Genomic DNA, 21,377 nt, shown 5'->3' with positions numbered 1-21,377 from the left:
GCCATAAAGGAAATGCAAATCAAAACCACACTAAGATTCCACCTCACCCCTATTAGAATAGCCATCATTAGAAACACCAACAACAACAGGTGCTGGCAAGGATGTGGAGAAAAAGGAACCCTTATACACTACTGGTGGGAATGTAAACTAGTACAACCACTCTGAAAAAAAATTTGGAGGCTTCTTAAAAATCTAAACATAGACCTGCCATTTGATCCAGCAATACCACTCTTAGGGATATACCCAAAGGAATGCAACACAGGTTATTCCAGAGGCACTTGCACACCCATGTTTATTGCAGCACTATTCACAATAGCCAAGTTATGGAAACAGCCAAGATGCCCCACCACCGATGAATGGATTAAGAAAATGTGGTATTAATACACAATGGAATTTTACACAGCCATGAAGAAGAATGAAATCCTATCTTTCACAAGCAAATGGATAGAACTGGAGAACATCAACCTGAGCAAGGTTAGCCGGGCCCAGAACAAAAATCCTATTTTCTCCCTCATATTCGGACTTTAGATCAAGGGCAAATACAACAAGGGGATAGGACTTTGATTACATGATAAGTGCTCTCAAGGGAGGTATGATGTTAGGTAGGTAACCCCCCCAAAAGACAAAAAGATAGCATTTGATGTCTTCAATGTAAAATAACTAATGCAGAAACTTTAAAGCAACAGAGGCCAATAGGAGAAGGGGACTAGGAACTAGAGAAAAGGTTAGTTCGAGAAGAATTAATTTAGAAAGTAACATATATGTACATGGAAGCAAAACTAGGAATCTCCCTATATAGGTATCCTTACCTCAACTAGCAAAAACCCCTGGTTCTCCTTATTAATGTTTATACTCTCTCTTTAACAAAATTAGAGACAAGGCCAAAACAGTATCTACTTGGAAGTGAGGGGGTGGGGGCGAGAGGGAGGTGGTGGGAAAAAAGGGAGGGGGTGGAGGGAAGGTGGGAGTAATGACCCAATCATTGTATGCACATATGAATAAAGTAAATAAAATAATAATAATAATGGGGGTGGGGAGAAAAGGGTAAGGGAGAGTAGTAGAAGCAGTTAAACTAACCAAAGTATACTCACAGCAGGCATACATTGAGAAACCCCTTTGAAGATAAACTTTTTTTAAATTTATCATTTTTACATTTACTCACATGTCTATACATTGTTTGGGTCAATTTTTATAGAGATAGAACTTCCCACAAGATCCTACTTAAATATAACATTCATTCTGTAACAAGGCAACTGCAAAAAAGAGAGATTAAATAGACTTCTTACTGAACAGACACTTAACAACTATCAGATTTTTTCACTGTGCCAAAAATGAGACTCTTTGAACCTTATTACTTTATTTTATGAGGAACAAGATAGCATGCAAGATAGATATACACCCTCTAATAGGTCAGTTTACCAAAGAAGCCTAAAAGTCATCAGGGAAAGAGGGACTAATCTGAGTCTGAAGTGGAAACCAGGATGTAGACCAGTGTGACCTGAAAACAATGCTCTGACAGCAAAGGGCCCCAAAGATGCAAAAACAAAATAAAAACAAATCTACTGAGAAAAAATTGGATGCTGAATCTGGAGACCTGGATCTTCAGGCAATATGGTGACATGTTTGAATGGCTGATGATGGGATTCTTATTGTTGAAAGGAGAAATGACTGAATTTGGAAATATGAACTACACAGAACTGTAGTCTTGGCCCCACCAGTGAGGTGCCACAGTGGCTGGAGCAACAGCAGAGGGAAGTCATTGCTAACAGAACTCTGTGGGACCACTCTCTCTACACACAATGCATCTTGTACAATAGCAGAATTGTAATTGCTACTGTTCTTACCATATTGGTTTTTAAAAGCAAAATATCCACCCACACCCAATTAAATATGGCCCTGAAGTTCTTAAGCAAATGAGAAGCTCCTAAACAAATTAAAAATTCTGGGGAAGGCATTAAAATAAAGATAATTAGACTTTATACTACTAGGACATGTATAATTAATTAGAAAAATTAACAATATAATTATATATATATTATAATTCCTCCATCTACAACTATGTATTGAGTTGCAGGCACAGTAATAATTACAACAATTAAGAGAAGAAAAAGAGAAACAATGATTTCATTATTATAAATCTTACTGTCCTGAAAGCCTGTCCATAAGGCTGGTCCCAGAAAGACCATGAAACATGGCTCCCAAGGCTGAGTAGTTAGACTAGAGTTACTGCTCCCGTATACCATTGCCATGTAAAATATTGGAGATCTCAAGAACATTACAAGCTCTTTCCATTTACAGAAATGAATTCTAATAATTCTGAAAACGGAGATACTCTATATAGGCAAACGTAAACCCATGGTCACTGCTACAGGTAGGGTGGGAGAATGAAATTTGGGAGGATTAAGAATATAATACAGCAAGAAATATTTCAATTTCATTCAATTAGGTACAATCCATTGTTAAAGACTCAACCAGTCAGGCATGGTGGTTCATGCCTATAATTCCAGCACTTGAGAGGCTGAAGCAAGAGGATTGTGAGTTCAAGGCTAACCAGGGCTACATAGCCAGTTTGGGGTCAACCTGATCTACATGGTGAGCCCTTGTCTCTAAAAATTAAAAATAAAAATGAAAAGAATCAATGAAATCAATGTATTTGTTTTTCATTAAAACATCAGACAACAAAATAACACATAGAAAGACCAATTTGCCTTAGAGCATGCTTTGTCCACACACAACTTTAGGCACTGAGATAAATTGTGCATATAAAACTCTTTGATATTTACAAATATATTTCTTCCTAAGGCTGCTGCCATCAAATGATATCAAATAATTAGTGAACTAAAAGAAAGTTTCAAAGACATAAAACATTGGGCACTAAAGCACTTAATGACTGGCAGATGCTCAAAACTAATAGTACACTTCAAGTTACAGCTTAACAAGTTTAAAACTAAATGAGCACAGAATATCTTCTGTGGGTAGTATCCAAAACCAATTTTAGAGTCATGCAATTTTTCATTTTCTGTGTCTGGTTTACATTTTCAAAGCATATCAAGTAGTAACGATAAGGAGACATGATGTGTTCTTTGGGTAAAACATTCATTACATGCCAAGTTTCCTCTCAATCTAAATGACATTCATAAAGGTGTGCACTTACAGCTGGATATTTATTTTGCTCCATTCAAATTCAAGATTTTGTCCTTCAGTCTAAGCAGCTTAAGATATTCTCTAAAGAATTTAATTTATCATTCAGAGATAGAAGTAGGAGTGGAGATAGAGGGGAGGAGAAAGGTAGAGAAAACTATGGTTGAATTCCTAGACTCATATACTCATTAGTTGTAATAATGAGACAAAATAGGATAAGAATTCATTTCCACTGCCAGTAATCCCCAACTATCAAATCAGTTGGAACCCACACTGGTTTAGGTAAGTGATAAATTCTAATCGTCACCTCAGAGAAGACTCACAGAACATAGATACATAGATACATGCAGAAGTGTCTCTTCTGGTCTCCCATTTACTTATTCCATTTACATTGAGATATAAACCCAGGATCAGTCCACAGCCTGTTATATGCTTATTGGTTTTAAAACCTGTACATTCTGTATAAACATAATGATCAATGCAACAAATTTAAGTAGTAAGCAATTGATTTGATGGATTATGCATTCAGGTTTTGAAGAACTGATCTGTCTTACATGGGTTCAGAGCTGTCCAAAGACAAGCTATGTTGTTGGTGTCCCCAGTATGCCTATGTCCACATGCCCCTTTTACACTCTAAGATCCAAATGGCATCTGGTACAATAGGCTGTCTATAGTCAAGAGAGTTTGTGCATGCTAGATATGAGCATACTCTTTCCAATCCAGTATAACTGGATCAAAGACTGGCTTAACAATGTTGAGCAATATCTAATAAGTCAGTTAACCTATATGTGTCTCAGTTTCTCATCTATACAAAGGGATTAACTATGTCTCCCACAAGGTGGATGTAAAGATCAAATGGAATTGTATTCTTGAAGCACTTAGCTTAGTGTCTGGTGCATGGTGAGTACTTAGGGAATGGTAAGATTTTGTTATGACAACTCATACTGAACCACTCAATGCTTGTAATAAGACTTTGAGTTGTTTACATTGTGATGTATGTTTTATACCATTTCTCCAAAATTCTATTCTTTATTGATAGAAAAAGAAAAAAGTGATGCAGAGAAAACATGGCAAAGTATTATAATGGAATATTTAGGGGTCAGATTCAAAAGCCTTAAAAATATGCACAACTTCGGATATAGCCAACTCATTGCTAAGAAATAGGTTTAGAGGTCTATAATAAATTTTATCAGTTTTATAATGGTAATGTTTTGAAGACAAATATCCAATAATATGCACTACCCAAAATAAATATGAAACAAAAAAGGCATACTCTGTACCCATTAAAATGATATAATTTCTTCTTTATATTACTTGCTGACATGGACGATGTCCAAGATATAAACTGATATAAGTAACAATGTGGAGAATATGCTGTTATGCCAATTTTCTGAAATAAAAAAATAGAGGTACAACTATATTTAGCATAAAACAGGAATTACCTGACCTCTGGATTTTTTAATCCTAGATGGTTTTCTCTACATCGTAAGTTTTTTAAAATAAGCCTATATTAATATCATAACCAGAATAATGAAATTTTGAAACATACAAGTCCTCCACAAAGCCTTTGTCAACTTGAACCTAACAGGGATTTTCAGACAGGCCACTGAAAACAATGTTGGTTATTTAGTTTCTTAACTATATTATTCCAAACCATCAATGATTCCAAGTCCAGCTCATTATTAATAAAGGTGGATGATTCTATTGTTGCATTATATTCAGTGTAAAACAGATTTTCTTGACAAACTTGGTAAATGCTTTTCTAGCATGATAATGTATCTCAGGTGTCTTTAAGTTAATACATTAGTTAACAATTATCTTAAATTGATTTAAATCTACTACTATTATATTATTTTAAACTAAGTTTGATGAAGCAATTTATGTCATACATACAGTCATGATAATTTTTCCTTTTGGAGGGTTTCAAAACATTGAGCACTGTCTTCCCCTTCAGCATGCTGGAACAGAGAGATTTCTTAGGAAAATCCTAATTCCTTAGGGACATGACCACCACTTGTAAGTACTACTTCTATCAGTGCTTCTTTCTCACCTTTCCTTTTCCCTGAGTGCCCCTACAGAAAATAGTGGGATTGGGGACTTGGAGGTCACAGGCACTGATAAAGTTACACATACATCCTGTAAATAACTTGTGGATAGTCAAAAGATTTGTAATTTCCTGAATGATGACTCCCTTAATTCACCATTATAAGTCAACTTTATTTCTAAAGAATTTTAATTGCTATTTTTTATTTCTTTTTTTTTCTTATTTCTTTATTTCCTTTTATTAACCCTACTTGGTTACTGTTCTAAATGTTTGTTAAGCTTGACCCTACCTAAGTACAGAGCTGGATAATCGGAATAGAAACTTAATGAAGAACATATGATCATCATTATTTAAGAGTAGGTATTTGGGGGATTGTAAGAGGAGAAATCTCCAGTGCTGTTCAGGGAGTCATTTTTCTAAATGCTTAAATGTAGAATTGAGGAATGGTACAGCAAGAAGGAAAGATGAAAGTCATGTCTTCCTTTCCTTTACAATGTCAGTATTTACTAGGTCACTGTAAAAACAGTCACTTGCACATCAACCAACTATGCCCAAAAGTTTCTACAGGACTCCTCAAGCAACTACCACTTTTAGCCTCAAGGCCATTGAGAACACCTTGAATTTGTGATTTTTTTTTACTTTATTGAGGATTAATACAATGTTGTATCATGTTAGGAAATCATTCTTTGGATTTGGGGAGTGGCTCAAATAGTAAAGCATTTATCTAGCAAGTATGATACCCTGAGTTCAATCTCCAGTACTGCTAAGAGAATTCATTCTTCATAATTCATTGGCCTAAGTTTGAATTCCAGCCTCACAAACCTCCTGAGTGTGGGAACTCCGTGTCTCTCAAATTTCTTACGTATAACATGGTAATAACAATAGTTACCTCAAGGTTATTATGAAGATTGATTCAACATAAAACTTAAAGAACTGCTGAAGCATAGCAAACAAATAAGTAATTACTGGAGAGAGCAAAGGAGAGAGTGTGGTAGGAATTTAGACCACTGAATTAGGCACAAGTCAGACAACACAGGGCCTTCAGTGGTATGCAAGGGAGTTTGGAATTCTTTTGCTCTAAGTGTGATCTGAATCAATTTCAAATTATAAGGTAAATTAGATCATGTATGTTAAGTGCCTCGTATAGTGACTAACATAGTAAAGGTATGTTTTTAAATATATGCTTAACACTCAGTATGTGAAGAGATTGGTGTATAGATAAATATGACACCATAGTATCTGGCTAAGTGATAATTACTGCAGGTCATCTGAGACCAGGAACCTCTAGACAAAAGAAAAAGCCAGTAGTGGACTTTAGTTACACATACACAGTTGGAACAACTGATTGTTTTTTAGCAGCAGTAGGACATGTAGTCATAATTTATCTGAAGATTCAGAAGTAGGATTCAAGAAACGTGCCTATTTATATAAGCTTTTTGCCAATCCTAGTACAAGCAAAAGTAAATTCCATAATGTGAATGACTACTCTCTCAATATGAACAGCTCCTTAGGATCAAAGAAAAAGTGTTCTCTCTCTTTCTACTCAATCCTTAAGCCTAAAGTCCCTTGGAAACCAATGGGTGTTTCTGCTTCTGGAAAGTTAAATTGCATGCCCATTTAACATAAATTTTCTTTATTGAAAAGCAAAAGAATGACTATTATGCTAGCTACTGATTAAAAAGAAATGATAATCCCAGGGCAATCTGAACCTGCTACACATGAAATCTCAACAGAAGTGAACTCTTCTGAAAGAGTTGCAGGGTTCCTGGGGAAGGCACTACATTGGATATGAGGAATATGAGGACAGAATATTCCAACATGGATTTTGGACACAGTCCCTGGCAACTAGGAAGAGAGAAAAAAAGAAAGAAAGGAAGGAAGGGAGGAAAAGAGGGAGGAAGGGAGGGAGGGAGGGAGGAAGAAAGGGAAAGAAAAGAAGGAAAGAGAAAGAAAGAAGAAAGAAAGGGGGAGGGAGGGAAAGAAAGAGGTCAAAGAGAGAGAGAGAAGGAAGGAAGGAAGGAACGAAGGAAGGAAGGAAGGAGAAAGAAAGAGGCCAAAAAAAGAAAGAAAGAAGAAAGAAAGGAAGGAGAAAGAAAGGAAGGAGAAAGGGAGGAAGGAAGGAATTCCGAAAGAAAAAGCAAGTCTATATTACAGTGCCTAAAACATTAGACATTTAATGTAAAAATTATATGTATCTACCAAACATATAGAGTAGAATTTGTGGGTTTCTTATCCCAAACTCACAGATGAGTTTGACTTCATGGGTAATTGACAAGTGAAATTAAACACTTTGTGTTTATACAAGAAGCTATGGATTACCACTGGCTAGCAAAACCTGAGTATAACTAATTTCTACTAATTTAACGAGTTTTAGATTAGTTTTAGAAAATATAAGCATCAAAGATATTCAATAGACAGCCATAGATATACAGATAAAAGGATATAGACACTACATTTATCAGTATGAATCACATTTTTGAAGTATAAAAGCAGGTTCTATATCAGTATATATATTTTTATTTCACTTTTAGAAAATGTGTTTCTTGTAGATTTGTGTGGGGGAAGTCTGGAAGTGTGTACATTAAATTATTAACTGCTTTTATCTCAGAAATGGCACATCTACTCTTCTCTGTTATATGTGATTTTTATGATACTATACATATATTTACATGAGGTAGTTAAAATCAGAAAACTTTACCTGAGATTATTGATAGAAACTAACTTAAACTAACCAAGAATTTTGTCTAGTATGGACATTCAGTTTCCCAAAGCAAATCAATAGGTTCACAATAGATTGAAATGCTAAATTGCCACAGCATAAAACTATCTTGAAAACCCATTTAAGTGCTGAGCTGAATGCCTACTCCTTCGTTTCATAGTCCTGTGACTTGGATCTAGGACTGGAACAAGAGATGACTGTGCCATGGGGAAGGGAGCATCTGGCTGGCTGGACAACACGTTCATCTGGCCATCTTGAGGGAAATGCTGTTACTGACAGTGCTGAGAAATACACAGAGTGAGACTATGCAAAAGATCTGGATCAGGGCCAGCCAGTTCTTCTTCCCTTGATATCTGGTGAATGCTAAATTAATACTTGCTGAATGACTGACTATTTAACCAAGATGTAATTGGGGAAACCTTAGACATTGCAACAGATGTACCTTTCCTCCAGTATGCCTTGGAGGGCTTCATGATTTTACAGACACCTGCCCATGCATGACACAATCACATGCTTTGCATCCACATGTGCACTCAACTCCGAATGGCTTAAGTCAATGTCTGTATCAATGAACACTGTAGTCATGTTCGTGTCTTTTAAACACCATCTTAAAGTATTGCTTTCATGTACAAACTGTGTTAATCTAAAATGCATGTGCACATTATTCAAATAAAACCGTTTCTCTACAATATAGACTTCTATCACAGCCCCAAATAAACCTCATCAGTATTTCCAGAAAAACCAACTAAATAGGTAATAATATTATGACATTTCACTGATGGAAATTTCTTTCCTTTTAAAATTTTTAAAATACTTTTTAAAAGATAAACAGTATAGAAGTGTGTAAAAAAAAGTAGTAGAATATCCTCTCATTCACCCAGGTGTACCACTACCCTGTATGCAATTTTCTGTAAAATTTAAACTGAGTGGTGAAAAGAATCAAAGTATACTATGCTGAAGACAGCATAATAAACACATCAAACACTATTTGTGAAAGGGGGAAGAAGAGAGAGAGTGGAATGGGAATATAATGAGGTGAACTTGTTCACACTGCACACATGTACAGAATTATCACAATGAAATCCCTGCATATTATTAATGTATACTAATTGAAAAACAAAATTAATTTTAAAAAATTTAAATTAGAACTTTCTTACGTAACCTTAACAACTTATGTGTAGGTAATGACTGAGTGTGATTTGGAACAGGAATGCCCATATCACCATCTCCATGTCACTGAGGACATGTTGGTGTGTTCTTCAACATGTGTATGAGCTATGCTCTCCTCTACCACTCCAGCACTCAGCCAAAAAGCCCAGAATCACTGACACTGCCCACACACTATCATAGAAGCTGAAGTTTGTGTCAAATAAGGTAGACTTCCTTGAAAGCTACACACCTTGAATAAATACATACACTGCCACAGGACTCACTCTACCTCTTGCTCCCTCCCAATCCGGCTCAGCAGAAATAACAACAGTGTGCCTTTCCTTGAAGTCATTTTTAATTAAGGAGTTAATGATAGAACCCATTAGAGACTCTTTTTTTTTCTTTTTTTTATTGTTGTGCTGGGTGTGGGTGTATTGTAGTATTTACAAAGGTTCTTACAATGTATCAAATATATCATACTTGAATTTCCCCCTCTCCACTTTTCTCCCCCCACCCCGTCCCCTCTCTCCTGATTCCTCAACAGTCTCAACAAGTATCATTTTTTGCATTTACATACATGTGTATACATGGTTTGCACCATTTTCATCCTCCTACCCCTTTTCCTGTCACATACCCCCTCCCACCAGTGCCAACTCCCCCCAACACATCACCTCCCTACACCCCAGGAAGAATCTGTCTGCCTTCCTGTTCTCTGATTTTGTAGAAGAACGAACATAAAAGATAAAACAAGAAACATGACGTTTTGCTAGTTTGAGATAAAGATAGCTACACAGGGAGATTGTGTTGTTCCCATGCATATGCTTATTACAGCTCCAATTGAGTTGCCTCTTCCAGTCCTCTTCACTCCTCCCTAGTCCACTTCCCATGGTGGCCCCGGACAGTTTAAAATTTCTATATTCATTCCTGTACAATGAGCACATCTTTTTTTTTTCACATGTGTAGTTTGAGACATCTGTATTGAGGAAAGATATATTTCTTCACATAATCTTTTTAAAAGTCTTCCACAATGCAGCTTCAAGTGACAGGTGTTGATACAGCTTGTACTTTCCCTTACCTATACTTAAAACACACAAACTCAAGGGAAACTTTTTCATTCTATATTCAAATGGCAATAGGAAAATTTTATAATATATGTCTGTGTCAAATTTAGTGTGAAAATGTGTTTTATGAATCTTGTGAAAACTCACATTTGAGGCATCTTTCTAAATAAGACCATGCAGAGCACATTTTATACCCACCAGGCTCTTACACTTGATCTCACTAAATGACAGCATATGGATTTCAGATCAAATTAAATAAAATGCATAGGGTCTTCTTTCCATGCATTTTAAGATGGTGTTTTCAGCAGGAATACCAAACCTTAACATTGGATTCCTCTATAAGTTGAAATCAATTCTGTATTGAAAAAAACATAGCAAATGTTTTGTTTTGCCATTCATTCTACTAAAACAATAGAAACTAGTTTTAGACATATTTTATAAATATTAAGAATTACTGGAAATTAATTTAAAATGCAACTCAAAAGGTAATATGACATCTAAAAATATCTTTTTGTGCTGTTTTTTTCCATTTTATTATTTTCTTGAAACAACCTAATTATCATCAACAGGTAAATTTGGGTTTAAGTTCTTCAGGAATGTGATAAAGAGAACCTCTGTGTAGTTAATGTAAAAGAAAAATATCTGGGTGCTTTTCTAATCATTTGTTCAGGACAAGATTGATCCTGGGTTAAATTTTGAAACAGCCTTCTTTTTCCCCACTTCCTCCTCACTAGCTCTACACAGTCACTCTTTCCCTGATTCCCCTTCTGTCTTCTTCATGTTCCTCTAACCAATCCACTCACTCCTTCTCAGGCACTTTTCACACTCATTTACTGAAGGTCCTGATCTTTGCTGGATAATTTGATAAACTAATGCAGATTGAAGTAATATTGATGAAAGTCCCAAAATGTGTTACTATTTCAACATTTAATTAGATTTATTAGTGGCCAAAACTAGTTATAACCAAAACCAGAAAGCAATGTTGGAAGTTTGGGAGTCTTCCAAAAGTCCAAGAGCAGAGATATAAAGACAAGTCTCTTCAACACTCTTCACTTAACTCTGTGCAGATACGTGTGTGTATTTCACACCATCTTCATGGACATATCCATATTTCTGACTCAGGAAAGGAATTTCTACTTAAAAATCACAACCAATAGTTGATTTCCAGATCAAAAATGAGATTGGAGGATTTCCACACATTAGAGATTAATCCTGCAGACACCGCCAGTGAGCAAAAACTGATTTTCATAGGTGGTACTCAGCACAAATAAAGCCACTCTTCACAAAGGCACAGCCAGACACACCATTTAGGCTAACAAATGAAATTGATTTAACTCCTTTTCTGACTAGAATCCTTACTTCATAGAAATTTGGCAACTCTAGTCAGAGTGCGGAAGAAGCAATTTACTAAATGATACCTTAGTGGCCTGGAAGCAGAAATATTTCTCACAATGTCCCAAATTTATATTCAGGTATTTCTTTACTCCACACTTCTTGTTAAATGGTGATGGAAATACCACGTACCCTTAGAATTCTAATATTACCATTTCCTGTTTTACTTCAATAATTATCCACAACTTTGACTCCAATTCAAAGAGCTCAGTAAGGTAAATAAGATGAAATTTTTAAAATTCATATGCCAGACCTTCTACTTCTCAATTCTTAGGGAAAACTTGTTCTTTATTTACCTATTTATTCATAACTAGAGTATAAATGCAATGTCCACTTTGTGCAGTCCATGCATGGAGTAAAATTTCAAAGGAGCAAAGTTCAGCTGTCAAAAAATTAAAAAGGAAATTCAATATTTACTTAAGACTTTAAAAGATCATTAAAATATACCCAATCTTTAGCTTACAAAAATACATAGTCAAATCCCTTTTCCCAAGACCTGTTTCTTTTGTAAACCATAAACACCTCACATCTACACCCTACAAACCTCCTCATTTATTTGCATACATTTTGCTCTGTTCTCCCACAATCCCCTCTCCCTCCTCTTCCTTTCCTCTGCCCAGGTTAGTGCCCCCATTTTCCATACCACATCTCTGCTCTGAATTCAAGTTAACCTCTCCCCTGATTGTACATCAAATAGTATTCACAAAATTTCACAGAGTGGGCACACTCACAGGTTAAAAAAGAAAAAAGCAATCGGATGCACAAACTCGGAGACACAGTCTCTCAGGGTAGAAATTCAAGTTGAACTCTGTCTTCAAATTTATTCACTACACATCAGTCATCAGGCCAGTCCTAGGGAAGACATCAAAGTTGTATTACTATTTCCACTTACTTGACAGTTTTCACTTTTCCAAGTTCTTTCTCATCTACCATTCAATAATCTTATAAGGAGGAAATCCAGTCTCTTTGTGAGAAACCAGGCTACACTTGCAGACAGAAGTTCCAAGCCAGTTCATCAGACAGGGACATTAGCACAGAATTTACATTTCTGCCCAATGATCTGTACTTTCCAGCACAACTCTTGTGAGACTGTCCCTTCAGTTACTTTTTCTGCAAGACTAAATATGTCCCATCTACCAAAAAAAAGAGGTCATATAAGAACCAAGCAAAGAAGCACCAAGCCAATTTTGTCTGAAACATAACTGCGATTGCTAGGAAAAAAAAAAAAGAATACCTGGAAATGCCATTGATAAAAATCATGTATTAAGAAGGATCTTTAAGGAAATACATGAACAAATGTTGAGAATATTGTATAAAATAATAAAGAAGGGCCAATTGCTCACAGCATTATCAAGGATAATCACGAGGACCAAAATTTACAAGAAGAAATATAAGGGCTACACTACAAAAGAGACAATATTTGACTAAGCCACATGTGGCTGAAGATTTTCCACTAATTTCTAATATGTAAAGTATAGATAAGCATACAAGAACTTGAGGGCATATTAATTTTATACATAGGTTGCTCTACAGGTAAATAGCATTACTGCACTGTTTTTCTTCTGTAATATGAGTCAGCCACGTTCTTTAATGCTTCTGTTATCATCATAAAACCCTTAACTAATGAATCATTTAAGTTATGTTAAAAGATAGATATCTAGACCAGTTTGGCTTATATTTACACTGGATAAACCAAAACATATCACCTCTTAAAGAATATTACTTTCATGAGTTTTATTCCGATTTGAGTTTGCTGCCTAATTCAATTTGAGTTTGAAATCAGAATAGCGACTAGAAAATATGTCAATTCAACAGACATTTAATGGGAACATACTACATGCCAGGCCTTATACTATGAGTTTGGAATTCAGGTATATGTCCTTGCAGAACTCACTTGTCTTAGAGACAGATGTGTTCACAGTTAATTTATAGTACAAAGTTCTACATAGTATTATTGAAGTATAAAGGCAATGAATGTCACAGACTATACAAATGAAGTGAAGAATGACAAGGAGAGGAGGAAGATTATTCTAAAAGTCCAAAATCAAGACCATCTCAATACGTTATTATGTCCATTTTTAAAGATAATGTGTCATTTGCCTCCCACTCCTAGGTTTTAAGTTCCGTGAGGTAGAGCTTCTCCCTCCCCTTGGTCTCAATTGTATTGACAGTAGGGTCTGATATGTAGTAGGACTGAACTATGGCCTTCAAAAACAAAAATATGTGATGTTTTAAGCCCTCAAGACCCCAGAATATGACTTTATTTGGAGAAAACATTGTTACACAGGAAATCAAGTTATATCAAAGTCATTAGGGTGAAACCTAGTCCAATATGTCTGGTGTTCCTAGGAAAAGGGGAAATTTGGGCATAGAGAAACAGTAGAAGATGCTGTGCAGAGAAAAAAGAAGAAGATGTCCATCACAGGCCTCAGAAGGAACCAAACCTCCAAGACTTATTTTTCAGACTCCTAGCCTCCAGAACTGTGTAGGCCAACCAGGTTTATGATTCCTTGTTGTGGTAACCCCAGAAATGAGGAAATGGTAGGTGTAAGAGAGAGTTCTGTAAAGATAGCGCTGATTAGAACTTGCAATCAATTGGTTCTAAGAAACCAGAGAGTGAGGAATCAATGTGATTTAACACTAATTCCCATTCAAGAGATTAAGAACACAGAAGAGAAGTAATTTTTGATTGCCTATCTGCATTCCTGGGTATGCTAGTGGGATGCTTGTGCAGGGAGTTGTAGATGAGCACCTACATAGTGTCTATATAAATATAAAGAGCAGCAGTGGAGAATTTGGGCTTGGAATCAGGAAGATTGAAATTTAGATTTGAGAGAATTAAAAGTTATGTTTCACATCAAAGTGCAAATGAGTATTACTAGAGAGAACTTATAAATTGTGAATAGAAGTGGGTCAATGGTGTACTTTTCTGTGGAAAAAAATTACTCATGGATGAGAAAAGGAATAAAGGGCAAAAAGAATGAGAAGGAAGATTTTCAAGAGAATAGGGATTGTCAATTGCATCAAAACTTTAAGTTTGGTCGTGAAAGACTGGGATGCAAAACATCTCTTTAGTCTTATTATAAATGTGGATTATGCACAGAGTGTTCAATTTAGGAGTTTGGGGATGGTTAAGAAGAGAAGGGATTTGAAGGGGATCAAAAAGAAACCACATTTCTGAAGCAGAGTTCCGAGACTTCCAAAGGCATTCACTAATAAATCCCAAGGCCAATTCAGCAACCATAAAATAAAACATACAAGAAATACTTTGCTATTGCCTGGTGGGTAATTTGAGATATTCCCCAAAGTTTAAGAGCAATTCCAAAATACTTTAAAAAGTTTGTTCAAGAAAATGCTTCATCAATTCAAATTCAGTGAGTAAAGATGGTTATAATACTATTGAAAACTTGATTATGAGAAAGATAATTTTATTTTCCTAATTTTAATGGGAAAATTCATTGATCATAGAGAATCTGATTTATTAGTAAATTTTTTCAAAATATGAGAAGGTTGACCATGGCATTTAGAAGACAAAAAATTTAAAATGCATGACTATAAAAGAGTTTTCAATATTTTTGGCTGGCTTCAAAACAGTTTATTGCTAATATAGATCTTATGCCCCATGAAGGCAGAAGCCTCAAGTGCTCAGCACAACACTATGTTCACATAGCTTGACAGAGAACATGGTTCAAAATGGATGCAAAATATGATGCTTAACTTAGCAACACTGTTTATTTACATGCACATTCTCATTGGATCCAAATATATCTAAATTATTTTGTTTTAAAAAGCATGAGAAAAACAACTCGATGTGTACTATATTAAAACTAATGCATGTCCTGTCTTGTCTGCTAAAACATCAGAAAGAATAAATGAATATTTGTAGAAAGTTTATTGGCATCATATTCCAGATAAAGTTTGCTAAAACAGAACAAGATGAATCTAATTCAATTTTTAAACTTCAAGTTTCAATAAAAAACATTAAATGTTACTGCAACAATATCATTCTCAGCACAGTATGACTTTTCACAACCTCACAGAGAAAGTTAACCAAATTTGGGGAAAAACAGTCTTGTTTTTATCTTAAGCTTCATATAAAATCATTTCATTCAATACACTTATGACATGTTCCCTTTTACTTCCAGTTTTTTTCTTCAGATCCAAACTTAGATCTGTAACTTTCAACACATTTGATCAAAGTATGTCATTTTTCCAATCATTAACTGTACAGAGATAACCTTTCAAACATAAATATTAAACATAATAAAGGTAGATTTAAACTTGATAAATTCAAGCCTCTGAGTTGTCTTCAAATGTGGAGACAGCATTTCTACCTATACATAAGAACAGAGATAAAAACATCAGCTAAAGGAACCAAAACATCATTGCCCTGCACATCATTTCATTCTCTCAACACATGTAGTCAGAAATGTACCAGAACAGTGAGAATAGTTCATTAAAAAAAACAGGGTATGTAACTATTTAAGGCTCCAAATGGATCTTAGTATTGACATACTTTTTTATAAGGCTTCAGTTTAAAATGAACTAATGTCACTATTCCACTGTAAATAAAAACAATACATAGTCTTACATAGCATGGAAAAATTGTGAGGAAACAAATTACAAATTAGGCAAACTTATCTAACTCTTTATTAAACTTTGTTCAAATTGAGAGGTATGAATTTTTCCCCTTTATTCACATTTTTACATGGATTCACATTGTCTTTTCCATGGCATAAATGAGTGTTATAGCACTTTCATGAATGGAAGCATTAATAATAATATGGCCATTTATATTCAGACTCTAGCTAAGCTCACCTTGAGGGACCCTTTGTCTCATTGACTTGATTCATTATTAGTCTAACTAACAGGATTCCAGTTTCTCAGTATCAGTGTCCTATTTAGTTCTAATTTGTAACATCATAACCTTTGCTTAACCTCTCATTCAGGGAAGACTTGCAGTTCCTCTTCTAGACTGAAAAATTGCATAAATATTTAAATGTTAATCCAGAGAGTGTAAGAATGATGTTCAAATGTCCCTTACAGCAAAAATTTCAGTGAATTTTTAGTAGTAGCATTGTGATAAAATCCAAAAGGTGTCAATTCTTGCCCTGTGGTTGAAATATTGTTTGTTCATGAAAGATTTTAAAAATACCTCATAGGTCTGAGGTTGTTCTCCCTATAGTCCTTTTATGTTAAAGACAAATGAGAACTTGTCAAACAGCCGGGAAAACTGTGCAAATAGTTATGGAGATGCCAGTCAAGAAAACTGCATTTCCTTACTTCTCAAAATGTGGCTTTGATAAGTCAAAAACTTTTCAACCTACTTATCTTGTATATCATGCCCACAAAATCCCTGAACTAATCATAGCTTACAGAACCATGTTGTCAAAATAAAAAAAAATTATAAAGGTATATAAACTTGATATTGAATTAATTTCAGCAGTCATTCAAAGTAGTAATTTAAATACTGAATTTGAGGTAAATGCTTCCATTATTAGGTAGGTATCTTATTTTGAACGAGTAGTAGGAGAATTCTTGACATGCCAAGAGATCAAATTTAAAAGTACTATATATGAGAGTTTTACATTTGGCAAGACTGCATGCTCAAGGATAAATTGACATTCCACATGAAAATTTATTCCAATAAAAATAATGTTGAACTCACCAGCTTTCATCTTTTATACCAGCATTTCATAGAGTAAGAGCCTTTGGGTTAGAAAAACATAGCATTTATTATTTCTCCTTTTATTTTTGAAGGATTGTTTCTCTTAATCTTTCTTTCAAGATCCTAGATTCTGCTGAACCAATTGCAATTTACAGACTTGTGGTTTCTATACTGGGTGTCCACTCTATATTCCATGTTGACCTGTCACTGAAGTCCACTGTGCCCTTAAAGAGTTGAATGACAGACTTCAGATGACATAAGCAAGAGATTAAAAAGAATTGTATCTATCATATAACAAAGGATTGTTGCAGAGTGATCAAGAAAGTACCCTGATGATTTGATAACAGTATAAATGGAACTTCAAGTTTTAAAGGGAAGTTAGCCCAGAGTGGCTCCTTAGTACTCTCTCAATCAAATAGCTTTGAGAAAGTGGAACTTAAATAGTATAGCAGTTAATAAAACACAGTCACCTGAAGTAACTAGTTGTCATTACAGAGAAGGCACATATGTGAGAAATGCAAATACTATATCATTGATGTATTATTGCCCTTGTAATTGGTACTGAATCTATTTCACAAATGAAGAATTGAGATTCAGCCATACTCAAGAACATGAAGTTACAAAATCACAGATCTGAATCAACTCCATTCCTTTGGAAAGTAAGTCCACTGTTATTCACACTAAATCACTTATACTCAGTGAATTCCATGGATTCAAATACTTCCCAAAAGCGTTTGGAAGGCCACCATAGGATTACTAGTACTTTATTTTGCCAAGTGCATTAAAACAAAAACAAAAATTCCACCTACTGTAATCATCAGATCACAAAAAACAAGGCATTTAACTTTTTATATTGAATAAATTTATTATTGTGAAAAGTTCACTGTTTCCTCCCTTTTCTTTGTTGTTCATTTTGCCACACAGTAATGGAACAGCTACTTCAGAATGGAAGCATCCACATATCCCAATTTAGGTACCCTATTCTCTGTCCCAGCAGCACCTCAGGATCATCTCAGAATCTGTGCTGGAATTAAATTATGGTTGAATCACGCACAGGCAGATTTTTAAATTTTCTCTGTAACACATATTAAATATTTTATTTTATTTTAATTGTATAAAATTATGGGATACAGTGTGAATGTTCCTAAGGTGCATTTAACATTTCAATTTTTAAAAAGTGGAATGTGAGTAAAACTTTCAATATCCATATATAGAGATACTTCTTTATGGAAGCTGTATTTAATTCATCAGTTCTGCTTATAATCACTGATATAGCCTTGCACAAATGCAACATGTTTCAAGTGAACTGATAAAAGTTAGGGCAAAAAATTTAAAATATATTTAACCATCCAGCTCCCACTGTCCAATGACAGGAAAAAAAAAAACAAGCACTTAATAACTACCTATTACTTGGAAGTGAACCGAAGAGACAGATTTCTATACCTCTCAAGATATATTTGCAGGATTCTAATTTGGTAACCAATGTCCTATAAGAAATTTCAAGGTAAAAAAAAAAAACATGGAGTTGGAGTTTATTTATTTTCACCTATAAATAACTCCCTTATCTGGGATATTGTGAAACTATGTGTTATGGTTAATTAAATAACCTGATTAATAGACTATTACTCTTCTTAATTCCATGCATATATCATTGATTATGAAAAATTAAACCACAATAAAATATACTTAGCACAGAAATTAGACTGAAGGAAAATATTATCTTTTCCTTGATGACTCACAATATAATTCAAAGACACAAGTCTACCATTATGAAAAATCAAGTGCTAGAGTGCATGGATGCACTAGGTAGAAGAACTCTGTTTTAATAGGACTCAAACATCAAATAAGCTATACTTTGTCACATTTCATGACCTTTAAAAATTAATTGCAAATAAGATGGCAATTATAAAATGCATCATAAATGGATTTTTCTTCTAAAGTTGTTTTCTTCTCGACATGCTTTGCACAGACATAATTACATATTTCCCCAAATTTTCAACTGAATATTGTATTCTTCATATTTAGTGGGTAAGTTTTGATCATTATTATTTTTCTATAACTAATATTCCCTCAAACTAATGAGGTTTGTGAATAAATTCTGAGTAGAATCGAAAAATCTTGGGGAGAGTAATGTTGTGCCAGGATTGAGAATAGCAAATCACCAATAATTAGCTCAATCAATCACAAAACGAAGCTCATTATCAGAACCCACTAGACAACATTTTTCTTTTTAATAAAAACTACTCAGCTTCAATACTAGAAATTTTAACTTAGAATGACTGAATTTTGACCTAATAATTTTTATTTTGAGAGTTTATCCCAGGTATAACACTTGGTATTTGTTGTAAAACACAAGACACAGGTAATAAGACAAAATATTCTAATAACACTTATGGTAATATTACTAATATTTTGTAGCCTTATCAGATTGCAACTGACTTGTGACAATTTTATAAATATTTGGGAAATACCAAAAGCATTATACCTGCTTCTATGTCTATCTGTCAAAAGTACTTCTAGTTCTTTTATTCAAACTACATAAAATGTGCCAAGCATTAGTGATTAAACAGACACTACCACAGTAGTACTACAGTTTCGCTAACCTGTTCTTTAGCATGTGTTTTCCTGAGCTCTAAATTCAAGATAATCAAGTGTATTTTGTTCAAATGGCAGAAGAGTTTCAATAGTTATTATAGTCCATCATCGAATTTTATAACTTCCTGATTTAAACCTGCCACTTCTATTAAATTCAATAGGAATCATACTAGTGAAACACTGGAAAAATTTGAAAACATTAACAGAGTGCCTTCCAGTCAAACTGCCTCAGTATTTATTTGTTTTTATGATATCAGATCTTCAAATCCAAATCATCCAAGTTACCTGCCATGAAATATAACTTCTTGCCCATTTCCAAATTGTTGTTAGTCACACATCACTTTTCATTTATCTTCTCTGAGGTAACTAGCTTATAGGAATGTGCTGGTCTAGTATTGAAATCTTCTAGAAAACTTGCTTTCATAAGACTTGCAGCCCTATTTTACAGATCTAAACATTTGGCTTTGCCCTGAATAAACAAACCCCAACCTCTTAGAACCCAAAAGGTTTTTTAAAATGGAACTCAATCCCACATAAGAACTGTTTTTGGAATGATGTAAGAATATATATTCAGAATTAATACTGAAGGTTTAGTAATATTTCAGGAAACATATAAGCCCCATGCTTTGAACTATTCCTAGCCATTGTTGGTCTCAGAGGTTTTTGGAGGTTCTTTCTTCTAAAGCCTTTCTAAGAACTTTCATTGGGTGGGTAAAAAACACATTTTGTTCTACAGAGAAAGACTCAATGTAAAAATTTTTGAGATTATTCTCTCAAAACCAGAAACTTTGTCTTCTCTTCCTATTTTCATTTTCTGTAAGCGGGGACTTTATGTTCGAGTCTCAGTTGCTTTGTGTGCAAAATGGGTGCAATTACATCTGCCCCAAATAGCCTATGGTTGATATAATGAATGTCAAATATGCAAACAAGTAAGCACAATAAAAATGTGAAGAACTAAACACATTTAAGAGATAGTTATTGTTATCTTCTATCAAGGCAATGTAAGTGCTTAGTGTTTTATTGGATTTTTCCATATACTTACTTTCACAGTAGGTTGGATAGTGTAAAGTTTTTATAAGAGATCTTGAAATACATCAAGATTATAATGAAAGTGTTCCCATTAAACATGTGTAGCTCATTAAGTTATTCCACATGGCACCCAAATCATTAGTATCTTAAATGTAGCGAAGAGGATTGTGAACTAGTGGTGACAGATAGATGTACCGCAGGTACTGTCACTTTCCTCAGAGTAAGTATTCAGCTAACTCTCACTATCACTACAAAATCGATTTATTTGCCTTTTTGCTTTTTTACCAAGAGTTCCCATTTCATTTTCAAATCTCAAAGAATTTTCTTACAGCCCTACTTGGGGCTTTTTCTTTTTACAAAACACATGGTGCAAATTGACTGTTAAACTTCCGCATCTAGTTCATTTAGCTCAGAGCACTGAATCACTGTCTTGGCAATAATGAATTTGCTTTCCAGATTAAATAAAACTAATTATACTCTGGTTACTTGACTGTGAAGTCATATGACACCACTTTTAATTTGTTTATGCCATATTACTCATTGGTTAAGAGAAGATCAACCCATATGTTGTTCAGTGGA

Source organism: Castor canadensis, chromosome 6, assembly GCF_047511655.1.
Source record: "Castor canadensis chromosome 6, mCasCan1.hap1v2, whole genome shotgun sequence".
Taxonomy (NCBI): domain Eukaryota; kingdom Metazoa; phylum Chordata; class Mammalia; order Rodentia; family Castoridae; genus Castor; species Castor canadensis.
This window is presented reverse-complemented; position numbering follows the sequence as displayed.